Below are 27,086 nucleotides of genomic sequence, written 5' to 3'. Positions count from 1 at the left end.
TTGCTGCAAATGGCATTATTTTATGATATTTTATGGCTGAGTGGTATTCCATTGTATAAATATATCACAAGTTCTTTATCCAGTCATCTGTCAATGGACATTTAGGTTGTTTCCATATCTGGGCTATTGTAAATAGTGCTGCTAAGAACATTGGGGTGCATGTGTCTTTTTGAATTAAGGTCCCCTCTGGATATATGCCCAGGAGTGGGATTGCTGGATTCTATGGTCTCTCTCTCCACTTTTGATTCCCTTCAGCTACCCCTCCATTTACACCTGTCGCTTCCCAAGCCTTTCCCTACCACCTCCATCACCAGTGTGTCCCGAAGTCTGATGAGCAGATGCCTTAGTTTCTGTTTGAACATCTGTTCCTCTAACTACGTTATAGCCTTCACCGTCATTCAACCTCAGGCATCCACCTGGGACCTCAATCCCACATCCCTGGACACCCAAGCCCCCAGCTCCACTCTCCCGTCACTTCTGCCTCCACCCCCACCCCCACTAACAAGGCAAGGTGCCTGAGTCATCACTCTTCTCAATATAACCACTAGACTTTTCTGGACTTGCTTTTCTCTTTCATTCTTTTTTTAAGGGATTTTTCACCAATAAGCAATCAGGGTTTAGATTGCCCAATCTGTCCAAGAGAAGTCCAGATAAGATAACACAGGGACAAGGGTTCATTATCAATAAGTCTTTGACAACCTTAGAACCATCGGGCACTGTTTTTGGTTCAGGTGAGATGGATGCTGACATGGCGCCTCACACTGTTGGCCTGTGGTCCAGCCAATGAGCCTGCTGGTCTCTTGACAGGCTGCTCAGCCCTTAGGCACAGCCTAGCCTGAGGGTCATTGCCCCAGAAGCCACCCAGACAGTGGGAGCTAGAGGCTGGTGGTAAGGTGGGAGAGTAGCCAGTCCTGAGTACATCTAAAGAGACTTCTGTTGTTTTCCTTCAAAAAACTTCCAATGGGGAATATCTTAGAAAACTCTGAGCACATTCAAAGAACAAAGATGTAAAAGGAGCTGGAAAATAGGACCCATGAGGGATGGAGAGGAAAAGAAGAGAAAGCCTGGAGGCCACTTCACAACGGCCTGCAAAGTTTAAAGGGATATTCCTCAGAGGATGGAGACCAGCTGTTCACCGTCCCCAGCGAGGACGGAACAAAAGGAAATGGGCTTCAGCATCCACGGGAGAGACTCAGGCTGGAAAATAATCGCTGCCAGTGAGGATTTCGGGCTTGGGATGAATTATCGGGAGCAATCAGGGCCTCTTGTCCTCTGGAGGTCTTCAGAAAATGAAGGAGCTCCCCACTGGCTGCTCTGAAAAGCCATCTTTGCATTGTTCCCGTGTCCCCCTCCCAGTTCGCCGCCGCCGCCTCTGGCAGCTTTATCGCCAGAGTCTTCCAACTTTCGGTTTCTTTTTAATCCGCTGCATCGGATCACCGGCGTGCCCATCATGTCAGACGCGGCCGTGGACACCAGCTCCGAGATCACCAGCTCCGAGATCACCACCAAGGACTCAGAAGAAGGAAGTTGTGGAGGAGGCAGAGAATGGGAGAGAAACACCTGCTAATGGGAATGCTAATGAGGAACATGGGGAGCAGGAGGCCCACAATGAGGTAGATGAAGAAGAGGAAGAAGGTGGGGAGGAAGAAGAGGAGGAAGAGGAAGGTGATGGTGAGGAAGAGGATGGAGATGAAGATGAGGAGGCTGAGGCAGCTACGGGCAAACGGGCAGCTGAAGATGATGAGGAGGACGATGTTGACACCAAGAAGCAGAAGACTGATGAGGTTGACTAGACAGCAAACAAGGAGAAGTTAAACTTAAAAAGGGGGGGGGGGGGGGCACTGTGACCTATTCACCGTCCACTTCCCATCTCAGAATCTAAACGTGGCCACCTTCGAGTAGAGAGGCCCGCCCGCCCGCCTGCCGCGGGCAGCGCCACCTGCAGATGACACGCTCTCCACCACCCAGCCAAAACCACGAGGTGAATTAGCAACAGGGGAAGAAAAAAGAACCAAAACGTCCAAGGCCCTGATTTTTTTCTTAAAGTACTTTAAAAAGGAAAATTTGTTTGTATTTTTATTTACATTTTATATTTTTGTACATATTGTTAGGGGTCAGCCATTTTTCATGATCTCGGATGACCAAACCAGCCTTCAGAGCATTCTCTGTCCTACTTCTGACTTGACTTGTGGTGTGACCATGTTCATTGAAACCTCAAAGGAGAAAGAAAACCTTGTAAAAAAAAAAGCAAAAACAACAACAACAAAACAATCTTATTCCGAGCATTCCAGTAACTTTTTTTGCATATGTACTTAGCTGTACTTACTGTAAGTAGTTGGTTTGTATGAGATGGTTAAAAAGGCCAAAGATAAAAAGTTTCTTTTTTTTCCTTTTTTTGTCTATGAAGTTGCTGGGTTTTTGTTTTTGTTTTCGGTTTTGGTTTTTTTTTTTTTTTTTTTTGGCCTGTTTGATGTATGTATGAAACAATGTTGTCCAACAATACACCAGGATTTTATTTTGCTGAGTTGTTCTAACAAAAAAAAAATAGAAAAGAAAAGAAAATGAAGAAGCTCATCTTCCTGGACAGGTCAAGTGTGACCCTGTCAACAGGCAGAGGAGGAGAGGACCAGGGTCCAGTGTTCACCAGCCACATGAGCCTACGACATTTGCAAATACCCAGTGCCTTAGTCCTCACAGTATGTCCGGCAGCATAATAGTTTTTTGGACTCTGACATTTACAGAATTGAGCCCAGGGAGAGGAAAAGAGAAGGCATGCGAGGAATGAGAAAAGGGAAGAGAAATGGAATCATTTTCCACGGGAGAGGGAGGGGGAAACTGCAAATAACCAAATGCCAGCCCTTAGTAACTATCAATTTCTAAAGTGAGAATCTCTCACTTTTTCATATGAAAATTAGCTTCCATATAAATACACTAATTGGCCATTCTTGTCTTTTCTTTCGGGGTTTCCTGGCATCCCTTTGTGAGCTCTCTGTACACCTTCGATATTAGTCTGTCTCAGTTTCCTGCACAGTAAAAGCCAAAGACAGATTCTTGCCATTGAATCCAATGCTTTACAAATCCAAAGCCAGAATCTTCGGTCTGACATTACCCGTCTGTTTAAACTCAAACCCAGCACTCAATTTCTATAGATATTTTTCTTATTTTTAATTCCTTAAGACCTTTGGGTAGCTCTCCAGTCTTTTTCATTAAGTCCAATACTGAAGGCCGACTCCTATGTCCTCAGAGACAATGTCTTTGAATCAGATGGGCATCCAGAGACAGCCATCCCCATTGGGCTGAAGTGCCCTGAAAAACATCCTCCCTCTCCCTGGACGCAGGGCTGCTCAAGGAGCTGGCCACTGGCTGCACTCACAGTGCAGAAGCGTGACATTGTTTGTCTCTGCCATCAGAGCAGGCCCTGAGGATGACTGAAAGGAAAGGACCCTTGTCTCTGGGTCTCAGCCAGTACCCGGGGATCCGCTTCTGGAGCGACCACCGTCAGGATCCCCTTCCTCAGGCAGCTGTGACTGCAGGCACCAGGCTGCGAGCCCCAGAAGAGCCAGGTCTCCTCTGTGCTGTTCACTGTGCGTGTCCCTGGTGTCCAGAACAGTGCCAGACACGTCACAGGGGAGTATCGATACTAATATTCAGTGACTGAGTAAACAGATAACCAGAGCCTTGGAGACCACTCCCCCCAATTCCACAGTTCGGCACGAGGTTCTTTCTTAGGTTTGTCATAATCCTATCTGCACTGTCTCGTTTCCTACCCCTGGAAATAAATACCTTTTCTGATGATTTAGTCCACGCTAAGATGTTAATGGGTGCTAATGGGTTCATCTCCCTCTGCCCCCCGCCCCCGGCTCTAGGCCTGAAGCTGACCTTACCCCAGACCCTGTTATACCAGCCCCTCCCTTGCTGGGCTACAGACATTCATCCCCAGATGCAGAGAAGAAAGGATCCCCCTCCGCCGTGCTTGAATTCTTGAGTCGATGCCAAGAAATGGCCAGCAGAGCAGAACTAGTTGAGATAGAATTTCACGCATCTGCCAAGGACAGATTCCGCCGGCTGCTCAGGAACTCGCACTCACACAGCCCTGTCCAAGTAGCGTGAACACAGAGTAAGCCCTCACCAGATGTAGGAAGCGAGGGGCTGGCCCTCGGCGGCCCTGGGAGCCCCTGTCATCACCCCAGCTAGAGGTGCCAGAGGGAACGGGCTGCGCTCAGGTGAGACTCAGGGTAAAAGGATCCGACCAGTGCCAGTTCCAGCAACCGAGCCTGTGTGCCCAGGACCACCTGGGGGCTTTCTGCAGCGCCACTGCGCCCTGGCTCAGAGCTCCAAACTGGGTCAGAGTCTCAGAAGGTAGGTCCCAGAACCCGTGTTTTTCAAAACACTGTGATTCTGACGTCCAGCGCAGTTTGAATAGCTGCCCCACTGGCTGATTGACCTACATTCTCTACCTACAACTCTTTTTCCCTTTTGGGAGGGAATCTGGCTCCTCATGTTACGCCAGGAGACTGTTAGCATCACTAAAAGGCTTTCCTGTCATTTCCAGGTTGAGTCTGGCTGTGCTCTCCTGGGTCACACGTAAGTGGACATCCCAGAGCCACCATCTCCAGTGAGTAACTGACGTGAGTTTGACTTTTCCTCTGTCAGGAGTTAGGAGATGAAAGGCATGTGCAGAAATGTGTTTATTCAATTCAAGAAATCCTAGCACTCTCTCTGTCTTGGGAGGAGTAGCAAAAGTACCTTGCCACATTGCTTGATCTCAGGAGCTGAGGGTCACGGTAGGAAGCTGGACACGTAAATGGCGAGCAGGAGGAGAATGCTGATGGGAGCAGCTGTTCCCTGGGTGGAAGCAGTCTTGGTTAGGACAGGGAGGACGCCGCTCAACCAGAATCAGAGAAGTAAGCCGCCCTTCACTGCACCTGTGGGCTCTGGTCTCAAGCACATGCCAGGCGCGGGAACTGCCATGGATTCCTGGGGTATCTTTCCTGTTTCACCACTCGACTGGCTCTGGCCCTCTCTGGGGCTTGTTCACCAGGAGCTGGGTTCTTGGCTGACTCCATGGATGGAGCCCTGTGTTTAAGCTCCAATCTGAGCATCTGAGGTTTCACCTCTTTCTGTGGCCGAGGCATTGTTCTGACACTTGCCCCTGACCCCTGTTCCTTCCTGGCTTCTCTTGCCTCATCTCTGGCCCCCAGTTCCTAGTCCCTATGCCTCACAGCCTCCACACACCTGCGGGACTTCATCGCCCATCTGCTGCCAATTCCCTCTGTCACATTTTTCCACAACCTGCCACAAGCCCACTTGTTGCCTCTTGTTGGCTCTCCATGACCCTGGCCACCTGACTTTGGAAATGTCACTCTCCCCTGTCACCCCCATCTCCTGATACCGTACTCGGCCTGTTTCATTTTCTCCTGTTCCCTTCATCTGTCATTCCCCCTGCTCCCACCCCCTCCCCTTATTCTGTCTGTAAAGGGAGCTTCTGATGATATGAATCATCAGTGGAAAGCACACACTTAGAGGAGTTTATGAATAAATGACTCTGCTTTCTTTCTTTATTACTACTGCCATGCAATTAGTTGCCCTTTAACCAATAAGTTCTCCCAAAACAATGCTTTTTTTTTAAACAATGTCCTTTAAATGCTTTCATCTCTGTAAGATTTCTGCTCCTTGATAATAATGGTGGTTGCTGTTTCTCTTATAGACCTAATGAGTTAGAGAGTGTGTATTTATGGGAACCCTCAACCTTCACTATGCCTCATAATTACCTAGGATGCTTTTAAAAAACACAATGCCTGGTATCTACTTTCAAACATTTCTGCTCAATTGATTTGAAGTTGGGCTCTGCATCAATATTTCAAACATACTTCCCAGGAGAGGCTGATGTGCAGAAAGGTTTGAGACTCACTGATCTATAGGAAAATCATTCATGATAAATGTGTATTCAAATAGTCAATTCCAGGGGGAGGGTATAGCTTAGTGATAAAGTGCATGCCTAGCATGCACAAGGTCCTGGGTTCAATTCCCAGTACCTCTGTTTAAAAAAATAAACAAATAAATAAACCAAGTAGTCAATTCCTGGGAGTTTTGATTTAAAGCAGTGGCTCCTAACCAAATCCTTCTGAAGCAAGGCAAAATATCTTAAATCTCACCCTACTCCACCCATTCCCAATTGCCAGTAGGAAAGAACTCTGTGATAAAGAATTAAAAGGAAACAAACCCATGATTTTGCATCTAAAAGAATGCTCTAAGTACCTTAAAAGTAGCCCACAAGATTTGTAATTTGCTACTGTTTTGTAAGTTATTTTAAAGACACAAGTTACTCAAAGAACACAAATTCATTGGTAACATATCACCAATGATCTGTCCCCAAAGAAGGAAATGTTAGCGGGATTGTATAATATTATTGGCTTCAGCAAAAAAGCTGATGGATGAACAGCTTATCTGTAACATTACTGGGAAATAATGGGCCAACAATACTGTTTATAAACATTTGCACCATGAAAACTGTCACCATCACCAAAGATTACTCCAACGAACAGGAATTTATGACTTAAAGGCATGACTAGCAGCCACTTGAAATCACAGCCACACCTAGACAAGTGATATGAGACATCCTTTCCTCAGGTTGCAAGAGCTCCTTGAGTGCCTGTGTTACCAACATTATTAGCGTGGCTGCCAACATCTTAAAATACTGATGTAGTATTGTCAGTAAATGCTGGTAATGAAACAGTAACATAACTATTCTTTACTCATTTAGTAACTTAGTGATAAGAAGCTCTATACATTGAACAGAAAAATGAAAATTTATGAAATTTTGCCTCTTTTGCCCAAAAGAAACTTCCCCAAAACACATATTTTTAATGTGTATCCATGAGGAAAGCATTCCTGGTCAAGGACCACCCTATAAGAGTCCTAGTTTTTCTGAGGGATATATTTTACTGCCTTTTGAGACATCCAGGTCCAAATCTGAATCTGTCTGGTTACAAATACCTCTGGAAGGAAACTTTTTTTTTTATCCTAATAAAGGTATTCACTTAATCTTTCAGACAAAAAAAAATCATGTTTTTTTATAAGTGAAAAGTGAGGGGGGAAAATCAACTTTGTTTAGGAAGTTTTCCAAAGGCAAATTTTGTTTAGCCTGCATGACTTATCCATGATGGAAAACAACTTTTCCCCAAAATGGCAATTTCTTTTTTTTTCAATAAAAACATTTCTTTTTTTTCTTTTTTCTTTTTTAAACTTTTTTTAAACTTTTATTGAGATATAGTCATTTTACAATGTTGTGTCAAATTCCAGTGTAAAGCACAATTTTTCAGTTATACATGAATATACATATATTCATTGTCACATTTTTTTTGCTGTGAGCTACAACAAGATCTGGTATATATTTCCCTGTGCTATACAATATAATCTTGTTTATCTATTCTACATATGCCTGTCAGTATCTATAAATTTGGAACTCCTAGTCCATCCCTTCCCACCCGCCTCCCCATTGACAATCACAAGTTTGTATTCTATGTCTATAAGTCTGTTTCTGCTTTGTATTTATGTTCTTTTTTTTTAGATTCCACATATGAGTGATCGTATATGGTATTTTTCTTTCTCTTTCTGGCTTACTTCACTTAGAATGACATTCTCCAGGGACATCCATGTTACTGCAAATGCCATTATGTTGTCATTTTTATGGCTGAATAGTATTCCATTATATAAATATACCACTTTTTCTTTACTCAGTCATCTGTTGATGGACATTTAGGCTTTTTCCATGTCTTGGCTATTGTAAATAGTGCTGCTATGAACATTGGGATGCAGGTGTCTTCTTGAAGTAGGGTTCCTTCTGGATATATGCCCAGGAGCGGGATTCCTGGGTCATATGGTAAGTCTATTCCTAGTCTTTTGAGGAATCTCCATACTGTTTTCCACAGTGGCTGCATCCCACCAGCAGTGTAGGAGGGTCCCCTTTTCTCCACAGCCTCTCCAGCATTTGTCATTTGTGGACTTTTAAATGATGGCCATTCTGACTGGTGTGAGGTGATACCTCATCATAGTTCTTATTTTCATTTCTCTGATAATTAGTGACATTGAGCATTTTTTGATGTGCCTATTGATCATTTGTATTTCTTCCTTGGAGAATTGCTTGTTTAGGTCTGCCCATTTTTGGATTGGGTTGTTTGTTTTTTTCTTATTAAGTTGTATGAGCTGCTTATATATTTTGGAGATCAAGCCTTTGTTGGTTTCATTTGCAAAAATTTTCTCCCATTCCTTAGGTTGTCATTTTGTTTTCCTTATGGTTTCCTTTGCTGTGCAGAAGCTTGTAAGTTTAATTAGGTCCCATTTGTTTATTCTTGCTTTTATTTCTATTGCTTGGGTAGACTGCCCTTAGAGAAATATGGCAATTTCTAAAGATTGAGATGTAGGGAAAAAATCAGCCTAAAAATTTAGAACCAATATAAACTCAAATATCCAGACCAAACAGGACCAGTAAGCTCTGAATATAAGAAAATCCAGAAAACCTTAGGAAATCTAAAATCTCTGAGCCCCTTTGCAAAGATACTAGAAATTTGAGCTTAACTAAAATGGAGAAATAAAAGTTTAATTTTTGTTCATTCTCTTTCTCTCAATTTCCACATACAAAACAGCTGCTAGTTCTTGGAATTTGAGAAGCTTGCAATCTGTGCATAATTACTTTAATAAGTATAAAACATATCCTATAAGTATGCCATAATTGATGACACTTTAATTCTGCAAGCTTAAAACTGAGAATTGCTATTTTCAAGTTGCTGGAGAACAGGAAGTTCATTTAGTTTTTATCTCAGGACCTCCCGATACCTGGGGCGATACTTTTTATATTACAAGTATTACCGAAAACATATTGCTTCAACTTACTCATGTGACTCTAGTGCTTGTAAAGCAGGGAAGACCCTAAGCATGAACAGACCTTCCAAAGAGCTGTCTTGCAGAAGTTACCATAAACACAACAGCTTGGAAAGGAACCTGTCCCTTTGGTTCAGTTAAGGGACATTTGCAGTTACCAGTGCCTTGTATTTTCATGTAGATTTGCCTCTAAGCTCACCGGAGCAAGCAACCCCTCAGGTTTTGGGGGATTCATCCTCATGACTGCTTTCCAACTGTGTGGCACCAACAGAACCCACATCCGAAAGGAAGAAGACTCAAGCTCCCCAGGTTTTTGCCTCTTTTATAAGGTCATCAAGCCCATACTCTCACTACGCACCAGTATTTCCCAACTGTCTTAACTTAAGTTCCCATAACATAATACCGTAAATTGGGTGGCTTAGACAACAGAAATTTACTTCCTTGTTGTTCTGGAGGCTGGAAGTCCAAGATCAAAGTGCTGGCTCCTGGTATGGGTCTTCTTGCTGGCTTGCAGACAGCTGCCTTCTCACTGCATCCTCACGTGGCCTTCCATCCGTTTGCGTGTGTCTGTGTGTGTCTGTGTCTGTGCGCACACACACATGCACAGAAAGAGATATCTCTGGCTGCGTCTTCACATGGCCTACCCTCTGCATGTGTGTGTGTGTGTATGTGTGCGCACACACATACAGAGAGAGAGACAGATGTGGTATCTCTTCATATAAGGACACTAGTCCTATCAGATCAGGGCCCCATTTTTATGACTCCATCTAATCCTAACTACATCCAAAGGCCCCATCTCAAGTTACTCATTAGACGTTAGGGCTTCAACATAGGAATTCTGTGAGGACACATTCAGTCCATAACCCCAAACTTTTCTCATCATTGGAAACCCCCCCCAAAAAAAAACCAAGACTTGATTAAAACAAACCCAAACAAAAGCAGATTCTCACTACCTGCCCGTGATGCTCTGACTGCAGAAGCTTCAGGTGAAGCTGGGAATTGTCCAGGGTGATTCTGACAATCAGCTAGTTCACGAAACACTGATCAGCCTGACGACATCTAAACTGTAAGTTGACTTTCTCTCCATCCAGACTCTTTTCCTTGTCCTATTTCTGCAAACTGGCAGGCTGGACTGTTAGGGCACCACCATACCTGGGCTCAAATGCAGCTCAAAGCCAGGTGCAGATCTTACACTGAACACAGCATCCCTGCAAGTGCCAGCAGCCCGCATACATGGGTCAGCCTTCACGTTTTCCAGGTGGGCTGGAGGAGGTGACAGGCTAAAGTGCACCTTCTGTGCTACTGAGAAGACTCAGTGCTGTCCACAGGCCACCAGTACAGGAGAGCCACTGAAAGGCTGTGTTTTGTAAAATCACAGTGTAAGAGCCTTTCTTTTTCATAACATAAAATTGACCATTTTAACCCTTTTTAAGCACATAGCTCTACAGCAATGAGTACATTCCCACCACTGTGTGACCATCCCCAGCATCCTTCCCCAGAACTTTTTCATCTTTCCCAACTGAAGCTCCATCCCCACTAAACACTAGCTTCCCGTTCCCCCTCCCCAGTCCCCAGCAACCACCACTCCACATCCTGCTTTCTGTCTCCATGAATCTCACTACTCTAGGTACCTCATACAAGTGGAGTCAGACAATATTTGACCTTTTTGTGATTGACATTTCACTTAGCATGTCTTCAGGGTTCATCCATGTTATGGCATGTGTTGGAATTTCGTTCCTCTTTAAGGCTGAATATCCCATCGTATGCATGCATTTTATGTATCCATTCATCCGACGATGAACATGCCAATTGCTTCTACATTTTGCCTATTGTGAACAACGCTGCTATGAACATGGGGGTACAAATATCTGTTCAAGTCTCTGCTTCTAATTTTTCTGGGTGTCTATCCAGACATGGAATTGCTGGGTCACATAGTCGTTCTAAGTTTCAGTTCTTCAGCCAAACAGTTTTATATTTTGCATTTTCTCTAGCACTGCACACGGATTCCAGTTTCTCCACATCCTCATCATTATTTATTATTTTCTGGGTTTTTTTAAATAATAGCCATCCTAAGCCCGTAGGGTCTTAATTTGAATTGCCTGAATTATTAGTGAAGAGTCTTTCTTTTAGGGAACAAAAAAAGAAAAAAAAATGTAGCCCCAAAGATTTAGGTCGGAAGATGGTCCCAGGAAACAGAGGCAAATGTACAGAATCACAATAAAAGAGAGCAAGTGATGTGAGAATGCAGACTTACAAATGTTAATCTCCAAAGCATGCTTTAAAAATAAAGGTAATGCTACCTTAAGCAAAACAAACTCAGGAGGATATCACTTCCCCCAAGGTATAATACGAAATTGAATTGCCATGGATAAGCTTACAATGTACTTAAGCTGTCTGCAGAAAAAAAAAAAAAACTATGGTAACATTTCTTCCATATATAAAAAAAGGATCAATTTATTCATTTACCACTTAAAAAATTCAGAGGAAATTCAATCTACCACGAGATCACTTTCACAGTGATGAATCAAAATGATAAAAATCTTCTTGCAGCTTGCCAGAAGACAGCAGCAAAACTTCCTAACACAGCATTGTAAACAGACTATACTTCAATTTAAAAAAAAAATTTTTTTAATTTCTTGCCACTTTAAAACATTGAAACCTAGTGTTTTGTCAGCCAACATTCTTTGCCCAGAAGATCTACAGGTTTGGGGCTGGGATCCAGAAAAGGGATTAGCAATAGGAAATTTGGCATCAGACAAGGGAATGTTCTGGAAAAACATCAGTGTCTAACTTCCTTCCCCACGTATACATAAAGCAGTGTACATTCATAGCACAGCCAGTGGCTTTAGGAACGGGGACTAGTTTAACTTAACAGACAGGTAACTACACTTAGAACGGCATTTGAAAACTCATTCTAAAGGGAATTGATATGGCAAATTCTGCACAAAATGCAATATAAAAACAGTACTGCATACACTGTGATGTGCACAAAATCCGCATTATTTTTTGTGGTTTCTTTTATTTCTAAGGTGCAGTCGGTTACCATGTACCACCTTACTTGGTCAGGAACTTAATTCTCATGCTTCTCCCTCCCTTCTCAAATCACATTTTTTTGTCTTAAGAGGTCAAAAATAAAGCCTTTTGAATGTTCCAGGGTTTGCATTTATTATGAGTATGAGGCAGAAGTTCCACAGGAATCATCATTCATGGGACAAACTGGTTTCAATCTGATGTTAATTCAAAGTTCCTCTGTTCAAAAAGGTTGAGGTAGGGGTGTGCAGGGTCGCACACCTGTGATTAACATGCCCGAGCCCTGGGGCTGCAATTCCTTCTTCACTTGGCTGCTGCTGAAACACAGTCTTTGTCAGAAAAATAAGTGTAACCCCTTCAGTGCCTGGACCAGTGGATAGTTGCAGAGAGAAGTGATAATGGGAGGTTAGGATCCTCCCTGTGGCCAGTGAGAAGACCTGGCTGTGGGGGAAAGTCAGGGAGGACCAGAGAACTATCGACCTGAAGGAAACGGATGGTCTCTCCTTTCTAGGCAAGCAGCAAGATTCATTTACCTTCATCAAAACCAGAATAATGTGTTCTGAGCTTGGCTCCTACAACCCAGGTTTCTGCTGGGATAAACTTCCTAGAGTCAGTGATTAGCTGTTTTGTCTGAGCCCTTTGAACAGCACTCCCCTCATGCCTGCCTCAAATGGTCACTGTTAAAAGAGAAACTAAAAATGTGGAGAGTGTATCTGAGCAAAAATTGACTGCAACTCGGCAGTACCAAACTGGAAGTGGTTTTGAGGCTCCATCGACAAGCTGGACTTTTTTTAGAGGAAAGGCAGAAGCAAAGAAAGGAAATTATTTGATTGGTTAGAGCTTAAAGCCTAGTTGGCTGTGACTGATTGTCCTTACGTTACAACCGCATGACCCTGAGGCACTGACAAGCAGATCTGGGTTGTCTACGGACGCCACCATGATGAGAGAGCCACCTCGGTCTGGTGGCCTCTTTGTCTAATGTGGCATCACTAATATTAAGCAGGAGAAAAAGAAAATAAATAACAGTCCTGTGTGTAGGACTATTCAAAGTGCTAATCATTCATTTAAGAGCCGACACCTTTGTTATAAGAATTAGTTAATAATCTATATTGACTGGGGGTGGGTACCAGACAAAGAGGAGCCTCAGTAAGACAATTCAAGGGAAGGCAATATACCTGATTTTGCCTTCTCTGCACACCAGAGTCATGACTGTATTTGTGAGACTGGATTACCTTCTTTTGAGAATCTTTTTTTTTTTTAAACAATACTCAATAGGGTTTTTAACCTAAGACAAAGTGGAGATAGCAAAAGTGTCGCCAGTACCAAGGATTTCAAAAAACGCTTAGATATAAGATGGCCCACTCTAAAGTCACCCCACCACAGATAATAGATAGGGAGGCTCAGCCCTGAAACAAAAATCCATAAAAATTTCATACATAAGACTCCAGTGGTGCACTGCTTTAAAATTCAGAGTCCCAGGCCCATCCTCAGAGATGCTGTTTTAGACCATCTCCTAGGATGAGATCCAGGAATCTGCATTTTTAACCAGCACCCCTGCCCCCTCCCCACACACACACACATACACACACACACGATCCTGCTGCATCTATTCAGACACTTACCCTTTGAGAAACACTGCCCTAAAAGACGGGGTGATTCCCAGACCCTCACGCTTGATCCCACCTGACGATCTGCATTCATAAGCCTATGGTGAGCCACAAGACCTTAAAACAAAAAAGTAGAATGTCAGAGGCAAACACTGGCAGTGGCCCCTTGGTCTGGGCTGAAGAGAGAGAGACATGATCTAACCCAGCAACTCCCCCTGCCTGGGCAGAACGGCAAGTATCTCCCGTTGTGGAGATGGATGCATCAGATCATCTTAGCCTGGCATCATTAAGCATCTGAATTATAAAACAAACTCCCCCTGTTCCAATTTATGTGGTCACTAAGCAACTTTTTCTTATAGAATTTGACTTCCCATAAAACATGCCTTTGCTGTTGGCCAAAGACTGCTAGTATCCGGTCCCTTTGGCCCTTTTAGTAATGAGAAATTGGCAGTTACTTCGGCTTTTCCGTCATTCTTTGAGTTTGGTTCATGGGACTCCACCCTTGAGAAACATTCCACTCTCCACGATTCATGGATTGATAAATTAGGTGTCTGTGCTTCCAAGGCTTAGGAGTACAGTATTACATGATTGGTTGACTCTGTGGATGTGGAACCATGGAGACCATGGGCCAACAATGGGAACTGAGCATCCATGGATTTTGGTATCCACAGTGCATCCTGGAACCAATCCCCGAAGGATACCAGGGGTGTCAGTGCCCTGAATCCCCCTCATTGTTCAATGATCAACTGCATTCTAGTTTTCAGCTTATGTATACTCCCACGTTGTATGCTCCCTGCCATACTTCCAGAGGCAGGAAACAGGTTTATTCATCTCTGATATTTCAAGGATACCCAAGATATATTATTGAATGAAAAGTGTAAAATGCAAGGTAAAAACTGTAGAGACAGAAATGCCATTTATTCGTGTTTGTAAATTTCATATATATGCATGTATACGCATTCAAAATTTTTAGAAGGATAAACAAGAGACCATTATCAGGATTTACCTCTGGGGATGGGTGGGGAGGAAGGAGAGGAGACTTCAACTGTTTCTATTTTATGTTTTACCATGTCATGCATTAAATTTATAATTAAAAATAATTTAAAAGAAAGTTATATACATGATAGTATAGTAATGTTAAGATCACTCATCTGAGGGTTGCCGTAGCGGAGCCTTCTGGCTGTGTGTGTCTGAGGAGCTGCCGCCGGGGCCACCGAAGGTTTGCCGAGCCTGTTAGTGTCCCTGCCAGACTCATGCCGCTGTCATGTCCCGGTACCTGCGCCCCCCCCAACACGTCTTTGTTCGTGAGGAATGTGGCCAACGACACCAGGTCTGAAGATTTGTGACACGAATTCGGTCGTTATGGTCCTATAGTTGATGTGTATGTTCCACTTGATTTCTACACTCGCCGTCTAAGAGGATTTGCGTATGTTCAATTGGAGGATGTTCATGATGCCGAGGATGCTTTACATAATTTGGACAGAAAATGGATTTGTGGATGCCAAATTGAAATACAGTTTGCACAGGGGGATCGGAAGACTCCAAATCATATGAAGCCAAGGAAGGGAGGAATGTGTACAGTTCTTCATGGTATGATGATTATGACAGATACAGACGTTCTAGAAGCTGAAGTTACGAAAGGAGGAGATCAAGAAGTTGGTCCTCTGATTACAACTATAGAAGATCTTATAGTCCTAGAAACAGTAGATCGACTGGAAGACCGCAGCGTAGCAGAAGCCATTCCGACAATGATAGATTCAAACACCGAAATCGATCTTTTTCAAGATCTAAATCCAATTCAAGATCATGATCCAAGTCCCAGCCCAAGAAAGAAATGAAGGCTAAATCACGTTCTAGGTCTGCATCTCACACCAAAACTAGAGGCACCTCTAAAACAGATTCCAAAACACATTATAAGTCTGGTTCAAGGTATGAAAAGGAATCAAGGGAAAAAGAACTACCTAGATCCAAATCTCAGTCAAGATCACAGTCTAGGTCTAGGTCAAAATCTAGATCAAGGTCTTGGACTAGTCCTCAGTCCAGTGGCCACTGATAGTATAAACCATGATATTTTTAGGCATGTATCATTCATTTACTCATAGTTTGGCTTACTTAAATTATCAGGAATACAATGTTGCAATGATGCTTAAAAATACACTTGTCAGTTTTCCCTGTACCAGGCAATGATTATAATTAAAATGATAAGCTGTTGAGAAGCCACTCTTAAGAGTCCAGTTTGTTTAGTGTTATGGGCAGCTACCAATTTGTGGTGTCTCTGTATATTTTTGTAAAGATTCTCATTTTTTATGCTTGAACTATTGGTGAAAAGATGTTGGTTGACCATAATTTGCAACATTGTCTTATTAAAAATAAACTTTCATATCCATATTTGGTAGACTGTTAACCTAGAAATGTAGCTTGCTAATAAGATAGACTGATACAAAAGTGAAGTTGTAGCCACAGTACAACACTGACCCACCAGACACATTTAGATTCAGGGTGGACCTTTTTATCTTGTCAAGATGTCTAGGCCCGTGGCAGTAATTTATGGCACAGTGTGGAATAGTTCTTCTGTTAATCTCACTGTCTTGGGGAATGATGCCAACTAGGTTAAGTAGCATTTTCAGGGAGGTTGAGTTTTTGACTGAAACATGGAGCCTTCACTGCTTTTTTCTCGTTTCTGTGAAGATTTGGAACATACAAATGTTGGAAAAACTCACCTTAAAATTTGGGCAGGTTATGACGGCAGAAGTAATTTTAAGGGGAAAAGAATGCTCTTATGTAGTTACTCTAAACTTTAAGGAGCATTGCTGACCATAATCCTTAGTTTTCTTACTGCTGTTGAAAGTAAATAAATTGTTTCAAAGTAGGATCTGTTTGTGTGTAAACAATGCATAGAGTAAAAAGACTGAATTTTGATGCTTAGAGCACTTACATGCATACATTGGTATCAAAATTTACCCATCTCTTTATGAAGAAGGCTTGTCCACTCCTCTATTTAACGTGAGGCAAGTTGAAAGACACAAATCTAAGTGATTCTGTGGTGCCATGAAATTTAAAATAATTTGGAAAAAAATTAATTTTAAGAAAGTCTCACATCTCTTGAGTTTTTGATTATCAGTGTAGTACCTGGTAGTACCTGATGAAAATAAAAAAAATTACACCCTAACAATTTATAATTTCTAGCATTTCTCTGAGAGATCAATTTGGCGGCAATAAAAGTGACTTGACTTGTCCAGTCTCATTTCAGAATAAAAGCTAGCATCTTTGAAATTTTTAGATTGCTTGCTTACTGGTATAAGTAAGACATGTTGTGAGGAAAAGATTCCTTTTTAGAGGATTACTTTTTTCAATTTTGGTTTTACTAATCTAGGCCTTGCCTGTAAAGAACAAAAGATGGTTTTTAAATACTGTTTGTGGAATATGTTTAAAGGATTGACTCTAGAACCTTTGTATATTTGATAGTATTTCTAACTTTCTTTTCTTTACTGTTTGCAGTTAATGTTCATGTTCTGCTATGCAATCATTTATATGCACATTTCTTTAATTTTTTTAGATTTTCCTGGATGTATAGTTTAAACAACAAAAAAGTCTATTTAAAACTGTAGCAGTAGTTTGCAGTTCTAGCAAAGAGGAAAGTTGTGGGGTTAAACTTTGTATTCTTTCTTATAGAAGCTTCTAAAAAGGTATTTTTATATGTTCTTTTTAACAAATATTGTGTACAACCTTTAAAACATCAATGTTTGGATCAAAACAAGATCCAGCTTATTTTCTGCTTGCTGTAAATTAAGCAAGCATGCTATAATAAAAACAAAATGAAGGGAAAAAAAGGGTCACTCATCTGAAAATATACATCAAAAGAGGAAATTTGAGAATCTCCAAATCTAATCCAGTTGAGCAGGGCATAGGGAACATGACTCTAACCCAAGAAGCCTGCAGCTTAGACCACTTTGATGAGGATGTTTTAGCACAAGAAGGAGACTCAGCATGGAGACCAGAAAAATCGGAGCCTCAAAGAGGAAGAATGGTCAGTGTTTGCCCAGTACCATCCAGGTAGAGAGCCACTAGCTATGAGAACATAAACACGCTGGTTTCTTAGAGCTGGACACCATTGTGGGCAAGGAGCAGTTGACCAGATTCACCACCATCTGAATGGAACATTCTTCATGACTACTCAAATTCCTTTACTCTAATTTCATGCTCATCAAGTTACACTAGCTGCTGTAATGGGTAATCCTGAGACTGCAGTGGTTTAAAGCCATAAAGTTTCATGTCTCTGTCATGTCACATCCCAAGGATGGTTGGAGCACAGGTAGGCTCTGCTCCACACAGTCATTCAGGGACTCAGGATATTAATATTTTGGTACTACACTCCCCTGAGTCTTTGGAGTATTGTCCATCAAGCAAGTGGCTGGGGAGGGAGAGGGTAGAGAAAGTACAGCCACTCTTCAGACTCCTGGCTCAGAGGTAACACCTCACTTTTACTCTCATTCCAATGGAGAGAACTCCTCATGCAGCCCAGAAAGGGGAAAACATGGACACAGGTGAGCATCAAGCAATTGTCAACGATTAATTTGGTTTGTCTGGTATCTAAATCTAGAAAAGAGGAGACTTGAACAATGTATATAAGCATTTCTATCACTAGGGAGCTATGTCTCCCATCTTAAACTAACACATCATCTTTTTAGTTTAGAATTCTCTGTGTCATGACTTTTCTTTTACTGCAACTTATTCCCTAAGAACTTATTCAACTCTAGATACATTCAAAAGATAAAAGTTTCTGAATGTGTAAACCTGAAGACATAACTTTGGACCAATGGTGGTCTCACCAGGACATTGCAAACCTGTGTTTTACCAACAAAGCAGTGAAAGTAAAAACTGGGAGATGAGCACTGATGTAGAAGAAAAGAAAAAACAACACTTAGAAAACAAAAATCAAATGCAGTGTGGGGACCTTGTTTCAGTACTAATTGAAAAAAACTGTAAAAATGCATGTTAGAAGAGATGAGGAAAATTCATTCCTTCCCTAGAAGAGCATCCATGGAGGAGAGGTGGCCAGGCTGGAGGGGAGAGCGCATGCCTACAGGCTGAGCAAATGCTGCGGTCCTTTGCTTGGAAGACACCACATCAGGCTGTCGTTTCAGGGAGTTCACTCAGTTGCTGAGCAGAGGGTGGGCTTGAAGAGAAGGTGCCAAAGAAGTGGGGCCAAACTGGAGCCTATAACAAGAGTCTAGATGAAAAAATGAGGAGGTCCCAACCTCAGGCAAGGGGTATTAGAAGGGACTGTATGGAGAAAGAGACTGAAAATCAACATATTTAGAAGAGGAAAAAAGGGACTCCATGATCAAATTTCTTCACATCTTGCTCATCTTAACAGTCCAGTTTGGGATTTTCCGGTGGGTTTACTTCCATTCCAGACTGGCTGATGGCAGTTCTTCAATACAGGGCTTCCACGGTTGCTGGAGTTGTAGCAGACCAGACTGCAAGAAAGGGGAGCAGAGTTGAGTCCAGGGCCAAGTGAATCAGGAGTTGCTCCCAACGCTTCTGCGCATGTTCCGTTGGTGAGAGCTATCATGTGGCCACGTTTTGCTGTGAAGTCAGGAGGGGAGCTGGGAAATGCAGTCCCTGGAAAGCAGCTAAGATTCCCCATGACCATTCTAATACTAGGGAAGAACTGGGGAACAGAGTTTGATAGACAGCTAGCAGTCTCCATTCCTGGTCTTCTCCACCTAGTAATGCCTTTATGGGTAATCACTGACTCCTTTTTTTTTGTTTCTATTTTTGCAAAACAAGCTACCCAGCCTATTGCTAGACTAGATGAGTGTTTATTCCAAATTGTGATTAATATATGAGAATTGAGGGCTTAACCTTATATGATAAAAATTACCATTACCTTGTTACTGTATAATCTGTTTTCTGGATTTATTGATACTATATGAATACTGAAATAACTAGACATTAATAGGCAGTGCACATATTTGATATATCTTTGATTTTCTCCGTTTTAGGATAGTACTTAATTCTTTAAGTATGTATATCAGTATGGGAAGCAAAATAGTTGTAAGCAAATACAATGATATATAAGAAAGAAATATAAGGATTGTATTTCATTTATTAGATTTCTACTATTTTCAGTGGCAGTATACAGAAAACAATTTTTAAGTTATGAAAAATACTTTGAAAAAGACTCCTTTAATTACACCATAGATTTTTTTTCTCTTCAGGCAATTATGATACTGTGCATTTTCTTACCGTAATTCAATTCTTCCCTTTTCCTTATATTTTTCTAATGTATCTTTAAATTATTTTCAAGTACAAAATTGCTTTGCAAAAATACCTACATACTGTGTGGGATAATCATTATCGTTTTTTTCTCCACTACCTTCTCATCACATTAAAAAAGCCAAGAGTGACATAACAGTTGCCAAAGAGACAAAAACCATCTCAGTTGTCTCTAGGCTGGGATGGCTCATGGCTTGCTGTTACTAAAAGCAAATAAGATACAAATATAAATAAATAAGAAGCTGTGCTGTTGTTTAGTTGGAAGGAAAGTTTGGGGCACATGCATGGTTCAAGATGACCTTCAAAGAGATCACAATGTCAGCATCCCAGCCAGTCACACACAAGGGGATAAAATGTAGACTGACAGTTAAAATCTTTCTTCTCCCAGTAATCTGCACCATCCTTGTCATAAACAGAAACAACAGCACGGGAAATATCTGGTCCTTTCACCACTGGTGGTTGCCAGTTCCAACATGGCTAATTGCTAGAGTTTCTGAAAAACAAGGAGTATTTCAGAAACCTCATTATGAGAAGAGATATTTGCAATTTACAGGTCAATGACGTAAGCATCGTACATGCCCAGATGTGACCAGGTCTCTGTTACGTGAACTCTGGCAAGTTAAACAGGCCGTGTCTTATCCTATGAAGCACCTAAGAATGCCATAAGCTCACCACAATGGCTGGGAGGCACCAGAGCTGACCCTCAGGGGAAAAGGTTTGAGAACAGACATGAAGGATTCTCCCTAACCCACAATGTTATCATTGCAGTTTTAACAAGATAAATTAAATACTCTACACTTTAATTCTCCATGAACTCACTTCAAAGTTTATTGCACTGAATTCCCTGATACTCTGTGCGAGGTGCCTGGGATGCAGTTTAGGAGGGAGATAGTTACATAGACAGATGATGACAGAACCTGAGGAGGAATCTAAGCCAAATTCCAGAGAAGGAGTCAAGATATCTGCCTGAAGACAGGAAGGGCTCCCAGCCATGGATGCTGGAGCCGAGGCAGTGAGCAAGGGATTTCACTAGCTTAGACTGAACCCAGAAAACACTTGGAAATTTGCACGTGACTTGCAGGATAACAAGTGGGATTTATTTTTGCATACATGCACATATAGCATCTGCTAGGGCTGCCATAAGAAAATACAATAAACTGGGTGGCTTAAACAACACAAATGTATTTTCTCACCACCCCGGAAGTAGGAAGTCAAAGATTCAGGTGCCAGTGGGGTTGGGTTCCTCTGAGGCCTCTCTCTGCAGTGTGACACCCTCTTGCTGCCTCATCACGTGGTCATCCCTCTGTGCAAATACGCCCCTGGTGTCTCTCTGTGTATCCTAACCTCCTTTCATAGGGACACCAGTCATGCTGGATTAGGGCCCACCCTAATGGCCTTGTTTTAACTTAAGTACCTCTTTAAATGCCCTATTTTCAAATAGAGTCACCTTCTGAGGTACTGGGGGTTAGGGCTTCCCCATATGAACTGTAGGGGCACATAATTCCGTGTACAAAAAATACATATGTCTGTATATATTTAAGTAGAATTTAACCTTCCACAACCCAGGATGCTGCTGCTGTTCCATTGTACAGAGGAGGAACTAATGCTCAGAAAGTTTAACAATTCATCCAGCATCACACAGTTGTGTCAAGAACTGTAAAGGACTGCCTGCCCACAAAGTCCCTGCTTTTACCACCAAACAATTCTTTGAAGGGAGAGAAAAATAAGTACCAGTTGTGAAAATTCTTCTGTGTTACTTGGTCTCCATTCGCACACTCAACTGTGGCATTCATCTGACCCAACATTTATGGTGTACACACTACATATCCCAAGGAATGGCTTTGAAGTTGTGACTCTTCCATGAGAAAGTTGCAGAATTAAACTGGAAATAATTTTAGTATCTGTAAGAATTGTGTACTTCATCCAGACAGGGACTCTGTGGTGGGAGGGTGGGAGGAATACAGAATTCTGTCAAGTTCAAGGATCTTTAGATGTAAGAGAAAAGACTAGCATGCAAAATCCAACCAAAGGATGTGGGCTTATGTAAACTGTTAAGAGATAGAAGATTGGTAACATGTAACTTGAATCTAAAGGACATAGAGGGGGTTGGAGGAATAGCTCAGTGGTAGAGCATGTGCTTGGTGTGCACAAGGTCCTGGGTTCAATCCCCATGTATCTCCTTTTAAAAGAAAAGATACAGAATTTCTGTGTCCACCTTCTTTAAGTTTTGGAGTCACTGACATAGCAGCTAGACTCAGGTCAGGGTACTCCTATCATGTTGCAGACATGGATTCTCCCTGCAAAAATAATATCTTGGGAAGGCAATCCCTAACTGTGATTGTCCTTTGGCAGGAAGCATATGGCGGATTTAGAATTAAGCATCAAAATGTTTGAGAGAATGAAACTTGTATCACTAATGGCTTGGTATTAAAGAATCTGTACATATTAATAGAACAGTACTCATAATACTTAAAAGATTTTGGCCTTTTAAAGTTATTTGTCAATCTTATAATTCCTATTTGATATACATACTCAAAGAATTAATTTAGACTTTGAATTTTGAATTGAAATTTTAGGAAGTTTGCATATAATATTAGCACTTAGAACTAAGGCTGACCATATTTATGTGCTTAATTATCGGGTGTGCAGGAATTAAAACATTTAGGAAGGTTTAACAGCCAGCCATCTGAAGTACTTAAAAAGGGAATCAACATATTTATTGGTCATAATTGCAGTTTCAAACTTGTAAAAGCTTAGATTTGTAAATGGGACCAAATATTAAAGCCTTTGCTGTAAGTGATGAGATTTGTTAAATTTATAAATAAAATAAGATTTCTAAACTGACCTTAGGAGAAAGAACTTGATCTTTGGATATGTAGCCTAAATGAATGATAGTTTGTAAAATCAGAGTTTAAGCCCCCAAATGAGCTTCTCGGTGGACAAGACTATCCTCAGAGACACCAAAAGTCTTTTTATTTAATACCAGGTACGCTATGAGGCACAGAGGTAAAATGATGAGAAGGTAAAATGCTCGTGTAACCCCAGGTAAGCCTAGCAGGGAAGAGCCGACAGTCGCGAGGCACTGGTGGCTGTGACAGAGACGCGCACCAGCACGGCTGGACCCTGACTAACGGGGCATCTGTGCCGGGAGGCGGAGAGGCAGCTGCACGGGGAACTGAGGACGAGCCTGGGTCCGCCCAGCAGGTCAAGTGGGGAAGGGGGCACAGTTCCCGCGGGGGCGGAGAATCGTGACAGCCACTGCTACGAGTAGCCCTGCATTCCTGAGCCAGACAGACCTCGAGCGAGAGCGGGCAGACGTACAGATGAAGTGCGATAAGAAGGCAGAGGCTGGATCATGAAGGGACTTGTGTCCCGGGGAAAGGCGTCTCTGTTTTAACCCGTAGGCAGTGGTGAGACATTAAAGAATTTCCATCAGATTTGATCCAATTTGCCTGTTACAGGGTTCACGCTGGGAAAACGAAAGTGCACCGAGATGAAAGACAGGAAGACGACTGAAGTCTGCGTAAGAGATACTGGAGAGGGAGCGGGAAAATAAAAGCAGAAAACAGAAGACCAGGCTAAGGGCAAAATTAGTACCTAACGTATGTTCTCTTGGGCCATGTACACCTTGCTGCAAAATGTATCAAATTGAAGAACAGAAGGGAAGGGAGGAGGGAGGGAGGCTGAGTCAGGAAGTGAGAGGCTTGGGCTGGAGGTAGGCTTTAGGCATCAAAAACAAATAGATGGTAATCGAAGCCATGGGTATAAATGAGGTTTCCCAGTGAGAGCATGTAGAAGACAGGCGAGAGAGCGGGGCTAAGGATGAAAGGGGGCAAAGTCCACACTGAAAGTGCAGGAAGCAGAAGAGGAATCAGGTCAAGGTGACTGAGAAAGTTCAGCCCCAGAGAGAGGAGGTAATCCTGAGACTGAGGGGTCATGGTCTCAAGTGAGGGGAGGCTTGAAGAAGGTGGAGGAAAGTGAACTCGGATGCTAGAGAGAAGACTTGCAAGACAAAGACAGTACAGTGAGGCTCTGTCCAGCGAGCATGTGAAGATCCTCCCACGCTGACCTTTGTAACATTTCTGATAAAATTATAAAGGGGAAAGGAGTTTCCTCTGCCTTCCAGTTGCCTCTTCTGTTCTCCTTATCGGCCCATTAAACTCCGAGACCAACAGTCATTTGTCAGTGAGCCCTTCTATAGCATTTGACCCCCAGTGACCACCTCTGCCTGAAGAAACTCTGCCCTCCTCTGGCTTCTGTGATTTAGCCCTTTTGTGGCTTTTCCCTCCTCCTCCCCTCTCCTTTCTTCTTTTCTTCTTTCTGTCACCCCTTCTCTGCAGGCATTTCTCAAGGCTCAGGGTTCACGCCTCTGTTGGCCTTGCTCTCTGCTCCTGGAATAATTCTGTTGGAATGATTCTGTTGGACTGATTTCATTCCCTTCTTCAGTTATAATTTTTTTGCCGATATTTCCTGGAAACCACAAAACATTGCTATTGTGGTCATTCAGTACATCCTTCCAGGGAAAGGACTGCTAGATGCACGTGTCCTCCATCCAGCATCACAGACACAAGGGCTGCACATCTCTCTTCCATTATGCCCCTGTTCTCTTTTTTTATTATTATTTTTAAGTAGTTCTAGGCAGCTTGGTGCTTCCAAGCTTTGGGACCATTGGCAGGAATAATAATGACTTATCCAACTGCAGCGACAAATCCAACCACACAACCACCATTTCTGCAAGTGAGCTGAAAATTACGTATGGTCCTGCCTGCTAGGACTCACCCTGAGAATACACTAGACGTGCCAAGAAATCACATTGTCGGCACCACCCATACAAGCGGGTTACACAGCATTGGCCTCTTATTTCTATAAAAATTGGTTCTACAATTTTATGATATTTCCTCGCTTCTGAGACTTAACATACTTTTCACATTATTACTTCTCAGAAATCGAAATACGTCTTACAATTATAGTTAGCAGCACTTCCTTATTTACTGGAATGTGAAATAATGAGGTGTCTTACAAGCTATGGCATCACAGATCTGATGCAATTTGGGTACTTAAAGGACAAGATGCAAAAGTAAATTGGTCTCACTCTGGGAGGAAATAAGTGCAGTGATTAAAAGGTGGACTTAGAAATCACAGACTAAATTCCAGCTCTGACACTTAACTAGCTCTAATAACTTGCAAAAGTTGCTTAATCTCTCTGAGACTCCATTTTCTAACATGAAAAACTGGACTGAGGGACTAACAGTGTCTGTTCCACAAAGTTTCATGAGATGGAAACATTGTGTGATGTGCTTTAAATAGTGCCTGGCACCTGGTAAACACCCAGAACATCAGCTGCGACCCTGTCTTCTTGCTTTTTCTCTTCTTGCTTTTTCAGAAGGAAAAGCGGCAAGAAGCATAGAAACAATGTTGAATTCTTATTTTGAATGAACTAAGCAAACAACGCTCTCACCGCTCCAATGAGAGAGAAAGAAAAAGTAAATAGCCTGCAACTCAGAGTTGAATCAATAGGCTAAGAAGGTTCTCATGCTTGTAAATTATGAGCAGAGTTTCCACAGATGATAGATAGATCGGGGCTGCACCTTCTCCCCTACTTACAGCCAGATGAAGCATATGTAACCATTAACCCAGATTCACCCAGGAGGAGATTACCTTCCCTCTGTAAGAGCCAAGTCTGGCTACTGCTGCTACCAAGGTCATCACCTTAGTCAGTCAAAGTGAGGTATTAACCAAAATGTTTATTTTTCTTCTAAGGGAGAAATTATAAAACTGTATACAGCATAGTCTGGTTTTAGTAAATACACATATAGTCATAGAAAAGTCACTGAAAAGATGTATACCAAGATGCTAACTGGACAGTAGGATTATGAAACATCTGTATTTTCTTCTTTTCGTTATATTTTTTAATTTGTCAGTAATTGAAATGATTGCTTTGTAAAAAAAAAAATTTTTTTTTCTTAATCTTTTTCTTTTATAAAATGAAAAAGGGTGTGCTTTGTTTTCAACAGGATTTAGGAGAAATTCTCCTTAGTTGATATCCCAGAGGTTATTTTTATGAATTTAAACACATTAGTATTTCTTATGAAGGCTATTAAAAAGCCCCCAAAAGGCTATTGCAGGATTGACACATAGGGGTGATAAATTCATACTAACTAATGAAAAGTTCACTCTAGCAGTTCAGAGTAAAAGAGAATTTTCTAAGCAGACATAAGTGAACCCATTGTAGAAGAGACAAAATAATCAGTTTACACAAACACAGCTTGATAAACTAGTTTATTTTGGAGTATGAAGAATTGTTTTTTTAAAAAAATTGTATAGCAATGCAAAGTGATGTTAGTATCTGTCACCCAGCATGTCTCAGCAAATAGACAAATGGCAGTAGTAGCTTCCTTCCTAAGCTTGTCTGTATTAGTTCATGTGTGAGCTAAGCTGCTGTAACAAAGAGACTCCAAAATGATGACTCAAACAATACAGTGTATTCCCCTCTCCTGTGGTCCAGGTAAGGAAGTGATTAAGGGAAGTGGGTGGTCCAGAGTGGTGAAGCAGCTCTGCTCCAGCACACTGTCTCATTGTTCTACCGTGCAGGAGAGTGGTACCCTCACCTGTGTGGTCAGACTCGCTCACCTTCACATCTGCATCCCTTCCCAAAGGAAGGGAAGGAAGAGGAAGTAGAAGGCAAGCCATTTCTCTTTGAGAAGGTGATGTGGAAGTTGCCCACATCATGTTGACTCACAGCCAGCAGTGAGGACCTGGGTCATATAGCCCACCTGCTACCCAAAAGGCTAGTTACCATCCTCTCTACCGGCTAATGCTCAGGAAAAGGGATATACACAACTAAAAGAAGAGAAAGGATTGGAGGCTAGCAAAATTGTTGCAATTTCTACTGCAAAGAGTAATTTTTAATGGCATATTTCTGTCTTGAAATTTTGCATTCTTCTCTGTCCACCCGGTTTCAAAATACAACTGATAAACTTTTCAGGTACAGCAGCCAAGCAGCGCTGGCAGCCGCCAGCACCATTTCCTTGCTGAAAGAGGCAAGGGATGGATTCTCCCCTAGAGCCTCCCGAGGCAGGGAATCTCTGCCAACACCTTGGTTTCAGCCCAATGACACTTCTGGCCTCCAGGACTGTGAGAGAATAAATTCCTGCTGTTTTGAGCCACCTCAGTAATTTTACAGCAGGAAATTAATACAATGCCATTATCTTTGATTTTAGTCTTGCAAGTTTTTTCATAGCCATAGCCCTTGGCCAAAATGTTCCAACCTGATTCTAATATTACCTA

The 27,086-nt window shown here is 42.1% G+C and overlaps 1 long non-coding RNA gene, 1 other non-coding gene and 2 pseudogenes across 2 annotated transcripts; 3 read left to right on the top strand and 1 right to left on the bottom strand.

Moving 5' to 3' along the window:
• The first annotated feature begins 1,428 nt into the window (after positions 1-1,428).
• Positions 1,429-1,795, top strand: LOC102528530 (prothymosin alpha-like; annotated as a pseudogene).
• Positions 1,796-2,073: 278 nt separating this feature from the next.
• On the bottom strand, positions 2,074-13,618 carry LOC140691469 (uncharacterized). The gene is made up of 2 exons (XR_012067099.1): positions 13,533-13,618; positions 2,074-2,213 (listed from the first exon to the last, which is right to left on the bottom strand). It is a non-coding gene; the product is annotated as an uncharacterized lncRNA (long non-coding RNA).
• A 1,163-nt stretch (positions 13,619-14,781) lies between these two features.
• On the top strand, positions 14,782-15,433 carry LOC102529507 (serine/arginine-rich splicing factor 10 pseudogene; annotated as a pseudogene).
• Positions 15,434-21,907: 6,474 nt separating this feature from the next.
• TRNAT-GGU (transfer RNA threonine (anticodon GGU)) lies at positions 21,908-21,980 on the top strand. Its single transcript has one exon. It is a non-coding gene; the product is annotated as a tRNA-Thr (tRNA).
• The last annotated feature ends 5,106 nt before the right edge of the window (positions 21,981-27,086 follow it).

The sequence above is a fragment of the Vicugna pacos genome, chromosome 35 (assembly GCF_048564905.1).
Source record: "Vicugna pacos chromosome 35, VicPac4, whole genome shotgun sequence".
In the NCBI taxonomy this organism is placed as follows: Eukaryota; Metazoa; Chordata; class Mammalia; order Artiodactyla; family Camelidae; genus Vicugna; species Vicugna pacos.
This window is presented reverse-complemented; position numbering and strand designations above follow the sequence as displayed.